Source organism: Pundamilia nyererei, unplaced genomic scaffold (genome assembly GCF_000239375.1).
Source record: "Pundamilia nyererei isolate P.nyererei 1_Seehausen unplaced genomic scaffold, PunNye1.0 scaffold00002, whole genome shotgun sequence".
In the NCBI taxonomy this organism is placed as follows: domain Eukaryota; kingdom Metazoa; phylum Chordata; class Actinopteri; order Cichliformes; family Cichlidae; genus Pundamilia; species Pundamilia nyererei.
In genome coordinates this window covers 2,254,472-2,260,804 of record NW_005187403.1, presented here as the reverse complement: position 1 = coordinate 2,260,804, position 6,333 = coordinate 2,254,472, and the positions used below count along the sequence as shown (strand labels likewise).

Sequence of the window (6,333 nt, the reverse complement as noted above, 5' to 3'; positions counted from 1 at the left end):
TTTTTTTTTGTATATTGATGATGTGCTCAGTGTTAGACTGAATGGAGAGAAAAAGAATTCATCTCCACAGAGAAATAAAACTGCTGAGCTGGCCAGCATCCAGTGATCCATGCTTTGTTCCAGCGTGACAAGATCAAAGGTACGGACAGAGAAAGGCATCACATTTGCCAAATAATAACAGCTGGAAATCAAAGTAATTTGCAGGGTTTATGTGAATCTATTGATCTGGACAGAGAGGATTTATGTGCTGATCCACCATTTATTTTCTTTTAAAGGAAATAAGTTGCTCCAACTTCAACAGTTTAGATATTTTCACATACTTAACCTCTTAACATTCACAAGGTCACCAGTGAAGCACTAGAGCTAGGGTTTAGGTTACACTGCAACCGCATGCTAAAGGAACGGTTTCAGAAACTCTTATCTGATCTGGTGGAGGTAAAGAGTCCAAACTTTAAAAAATATTAAATGCATTATAGTAAAATCAAACAAGCACTTCTTCTTAGTGAAATAAAATGAACCAACGGCAAGAGACAAGACTTGGAAAACTAAACTGATAGAGTAATATTAGAGGAAACGTGGCTTCCAATAAATCCTTGTTTTTGGACAGATTTCTGCTTGAAGAATCTGATTCTGATGGTGGGAGTGAGGATCGGTTTCCCTGGATCAGGCACATATTTCTTGGATCTGTCCATCTGTTCAGCTTTTTTTTTGGAAAGAAGTGGGATGTCTCTTCTCAGAGATCCTGGACCTGAACTCGTTTCTCTACCTTGGTAATGTCCCCAAAAAGCCTCGGTGAAAAGCAAACAGTCAGCTCAGGAAATAGCCACCACCGCCCTCATTAGCAGTATAGCCAAATCTTTCTTTTCATGAAAGTAAAATCGCTTTTAGCCTCCAATATATACTGAAAAAAGTGGGACTGCCGGAAAAAAAAATTCTTCAAGTGCTGTGAATTTTATATTTGAACTTTATTTTTATTCAATTTTATTTAATGTGCTGCTGCTGCAGACTCCTTCTGCTATCTCAGTGGAAAAAAAACATGCAACGTAAAGGGTATTCCATGGAAAAATATCAACTATTTATATTATTTTTTAGTTTTAATGAGCTGATTGTTAACATGGCTGAGACTTGTTTGAAACTGTATACACTGTAATAATTAGGGTGAACAACAGAGACTCAAAAACCATCACAGCAACTGCCAAAAGTTGCTTTTCTTCTCACTCCAAATCCTCTAACTTACCTAGATCATTTTTCATTCGCTCTTTCTCACATTCCTGTCATCGTTCTTTCTGCTCCTTCCTGTCATTTGTCTCCTTCCACTGAGTGATAAACTGTAGAGATGAAGCGCAGACTCGGTGGTCACCGTATGTTTATGAGACCTCTGCTGCTGAGTTTGTTCTACTGTGTAAACATTCAACAGCTCCTTTAACTAATGTTTGTGCCATAAGCATGGAAATGTGACCGAATAAGAGTTGAGCCCTGGGCTATTGTTGAAATTTCTTATGGAAAAAAATAATAAATCCCCAAATGAAGCTGGTTGAACAGCTATAAGGTCAAAGGTCAAAATGAGCAAGCTTGGACTGTGGATGAGAGAAAAAAGAACTTCAAACTAAGTTCCTTTTTCCTTACTGTCTGTTCCAAGTGGACAATGAAAATGCAATAAAATACCAAGTTTTACTTCAGGAAAAGCAATTTAATGGAACAAACCTCAAATCAAATCCCACACCAATTAAATCACATAATTATTCATCAGGGAGAGGGGTGAATGTGTTCGTCTATCGTAGTTTAAGGATCAACGTGCAGGATTCAAACAAAAGTAAACCTTTAATAAAGTTGATCCAAAAACCGGACCAAACTGAAATACAAACGTCTTCACTGGTAGCCAGGAAACGGAGCGCCAGAGGGGATACAAGATATTAGGAAAGAGACTAAGAGGAAGGTCAGGAATAGTAATATATACATGAGGTAATCAGGGAAGTGGTAACAGCTGGGGCAACAAGACACAGTTGTAAACAAGACAATGACACAGGAAACAAAAAAGACACAGGAGTAGTTAAAAGAATAAAGTGGATAATAAACTAAATCCACTGAAACCAGAAAACGTGAAGTGTGAAAAAGTCCAAACCTCAAATAATAATTACAAAGAAAAATCAAAGAACATAAAACCTTTTAAAGTATACTTTAATATTATCATTATAATCCATATTTATCTAGGGACCGAAGATACAAGTACATTCCTCGGTTTGATTGCTCTCCTTTGTATTCTTATTTTGACCCTGACGTTTTTAAAGCTTTCACATTAACTTAATATTAAAAGCTATTGGTTCAGCATTTATGCCTCCACTGTCCTGCATTTGGGAAGTCAGTGTATCTGCCATATGTGCTTCCTTTACCATATCTGAACTTCTCCAGGAAATCATCACTCCGCAGCCTTGGGAATACCCTGGGAATACAAGTCACAATGTTTCTGACGTCATGTCTTCAACATGGTTTGCTCTATTCCATGCGTGGCTTTATATCACAAGAGGAGGATTTTAGAAGCAGAGTGTTTAGTATGCAATAGTATTTTATTCTGAAAATCAGCTCTATTTCATTCCTGTGTCTGATTTCCTCCCTCCTCATCTGCAGTTTCCCTAAAAAAAAAAAGACCTGGTACAAATTTTATCGATGCTGAGTGGAGAGTCGGTTCTGCGATGCTTCTGATATGAGCTGCAGTTTGTCTGGTGTAAAACACAACTGTCTCGAGTGAGTACAATCAGCTTTGGGGCCAAAGATCAGTTACAAATGTGAGCGTCAACTCATTTATGTCTTAATCAAAAGTCTGTTTTGATGTCAAGTTAATGTCAAGACTAAGTGAAAAAAATGCAATACTCACAAAATTTAATGCTGTTTCTAAACTGATTTGAAACGTTGAGGGGAAAAATCAATAGGTGAAATTTGAACTAGAAGACAGGTGAAGGATAAAAGTGCTGACCTCTAAATCACCCCAGCCTTTAATTTAAGGTTAGTTTGAGATTTATAGTTTCAGGGAATTACGATGGGGTTCAGGTTATAGTAAGGTTGAGGGTTAAAAAAGGGACAAGGTCAGAGGTTAAGCTGGAGGAAAGTGCTGAGTATTATCAGGAACGTGTGTTGTAGAGGGGCAGCAAGAGGCAGTGTAACGCTAAAGTCTCCGGCGTTCCTCAGAAAGCACAGAGCCATGAAAAAGTATTTGCACTCTTCCCGATTCCTTCCTTTTATGCATTTTTTTCATAATTAAATGTTTCAGATCATCAAATAAATTTTAATATTAGACAAGAATAACCAGAGTAAATATAAAACACTATTTTAAAATAATAATAATCTTATTTATTAGGGAAAAAACACTATCCAAACCTACTTGACCCTGTGTGGGAAGAAAAACATGCCCACCTCATTAAATTATGAATAATGAATCAAATGTTTTGGAAATCTGAGTTCAACTTCACTAGCCATACCCGGCTATCTGACAAAGAAAAGAAAGCTCAAAGACCTCCAAAGGCAGCACATCGTGCCACAATGTAAAGAAATTCAAGAACAGACAATAGATAACAAAAACAAAGGGATGGACTTTAGTCTGAAAGGGGGTTACAAAGCCATTTGTGATGCTTTAGGACTCCATTGAACCATTGTAGAAGCCATTATCCACAAATGGAGAAAACTCATTCAAGATTGCATTGACAACTCTAGAAGGTCAGAAGAGAGCTCAAAGCAACATTTAAAGAACTGCAGGCTTCTCTAGTCTCACATGTGGTCAGTGTTCATGATTCACCAATAAGAAAGAGACTGGGCAAAAATGAAAAGAAAAGAAAATGATATCAACAGTCAAACATGGTGGTGGTAGTGTGATGGTCTGTGGCTCCTCTGCTGCTTCAGGACATGGATGAATTGCCATAATTGGATTCTGCTCTCTACCAGAAACTCCTTAGAGACAATGTCCGGCCACCAGTTTGAGGCCTGAGGTTCAAGTGTATTTGGGTTATTTAGCAGCAGCAAGTCCACCCCTGAATGGCTCAAAAAATAACACGGAAAGTACGATTTAGGAGTGGGCTAACCAAAGTCTGAACTTAACCAGATTGACATGTTTTGGCATGACCTTAAACATTTATGTTTGAAAACCCTTGACTGCTTTTTTGCTGCCAAGGGTGGCACAACTAGTTATTAGGTTTTGGGGCTGAGTAATTTATATTTATTTATTACTTTTCTCAATAAATGAAATCATTCTAAAACTACATTTTTTATTTACGTTTTTAGTACAGTAACTATTGTCTAATATTTAAATTTGTTTGACGATTTGAAACATTTAAGTGTGACAAATGTGCAAAAAAACTAAGAAATCAATTCATTTTTAACAGCAGTGTAGATCAATATTGTTATCCATTAAAAATGCAGATCAGCAAGATCCTGATTGTAGCATTAAGTAATCTTATGCTTCTCTTTTTCCATGTACTGTCCCGCAGGACCAGAGCGGACATGTAAGACAGCTGATAGCCATCTGACCGGGAAACACTAAATCACAGATGAAACAGCAAGAGGGAAACTGTAAATCACATATTACAAAGAGCCTGCTGAAAGCGCAGGAACATTGCTTCGCCATGAGATTGTCCCTCATACACTGCCTTCAAAGCTGGCTCAGGCAGGAAGCAGTCATTCCTATTTCCTGTCTACGCCACCCAGGGACCATGGCACAACGGAGGTGTGAAGGAAAATCACTTCTTTTTTTTTATGGTTGGATATATTAATTCTCCCAAGGACACGCATATCTATTGTGATTGTACTCATGACTGAGCCGATGAAAAGAGATTACAATAGCACAGGAATCACATTTGTATGTATGTGAACTCTGGGCGTGATAAAGCTGTTGTCGTGGAAACACTGATGATGGGTTTGTTGGTGTCATGGTTGGTTTGGTTGAAAGTTAAACAAAGGAAGACAAAGGTCTTTTCCAAACTGTACAAACCCCTTGTATAACTGAGTGTATTTATGTGCCAGCACACATACTGTATATAAGTATGAAGTGTTTATTTTGTTTTTGTGCATGTAAATACCAAACAACAATAAACATGTTCAGTGTACTTGTAAAAATTCCAAAATAAAAAGACAAGAAAATACATTAAATAGTTAGCTAAATGCTAACATGTTGCTTATTTAGCCTCCAATAGCATGCCAAAGCTTGTAATTAGCGCTAAAAACTACAGCTCATTAATTAGTGGTGGCTGTAGCTCAGGAGGTAGAGCAGGACATCTGGTGGTGGTTTGATCCCTGGCTGCTCCAGTCTGCGTGCTGAAGTATTCTTGGGTAAGAACTTGAACCCCAAGTTTCTCTCTGATTTGTTCAGTGGAGTGTAAATGTTTGATAGAATGCACTTAAGTAGAAAAAGCATAGAAAAAAGTACGTGTATGATTGGGTGTGAATGAGGCATGTTGTATAAAATACTCTGAGTGTTCAACAAGAGAAGACAATCGCTATGTAAGAAGTAGTCCATTCACCTTTTAATTTTGGGAATATTAATTATAAACAATTTAAATCATAAAGTTAACAATTCATACCAAGAATCCTTTCAGGTAAACAACAGAAGAAGCTTAAAATTTTTGCTGGAACAAGTACCACATTCTGAGTATATATCCTGTAATCCCTTATGTAGTTGTCCTTAGTACAGCCATGATTGTAGAGACTGTACTATAGCTATACATTTACTAACACTAGACTAACTTGAACACTTTAAGACAGGCAGTTAATTTTAGTAGTGACAGACACAATCTAACATGAGCAGTGCAACGAGCGGGTAATCCTCTAGCAAAGATAATATACCGTATTTTTCACAAAATAAGGCGCACTTAAAATCTTTTAATTTTCTCAAAAATCAACAGTGCGCCTTATAATCCGGTGCGCCTTATGTATGAGATCTGGTTGTGCTTACTGACCCCGGACTGATTTTATGTGGTACACAGTGCTCAAAAAATCTGTCAAAAATGTTTTAGTACGGCTTTGGTAAGCGACGAAGCCGCTGTCGAAGCATTACAGCTACCGTAGTCACGATCCTCACGGAGTAATCCAGGTCCAAACTCCACTTCAGGTCCCAAAGTCAAACGAACACTGCGGCATTAGTTAAAAACTGTCTAAATTCTTTCATCTTTAATAAAATGATCAGCAATAAAGTTTAACATCCAGGCATCCATGAAAACTGAACTTATTACATTTAACAGAGTTAGAAGTTAGCAGGAAGTTAGCTCGCTAGTTTCCACCTAAACATGATATGCCATGTTCTGACTGAGAGATTTCTGAACAAATTAAAACGTACAGCTCTGCTATCACTTC

At 37.5% G+C, this 6,333-nt stretch overlaps 1 long non-coding RNA gene across 1 annotated transcript in view; it reads left to right on the top strand.

Annotated features, from left to right (window-relative positions):
• Window positions 1-5,001, top strand: part of LOC102192238 (uncharacterized) — a 27,227-nt gene extending 22,226 nt beyond the window's left edge. The window contains exon 3 of the long non-coding RNA XR_311391.1: window positions 4,476-5,001. This is a non-coding gene — a long non-coding RNA (uncharacterized LOC102192238). The remainder of the gene's footprint in view (window positions 1-4,475) is intronic.
• The last annotated feature ends 1,332 nt before the right edge of the window (window positions 5,002-6,333 follow it).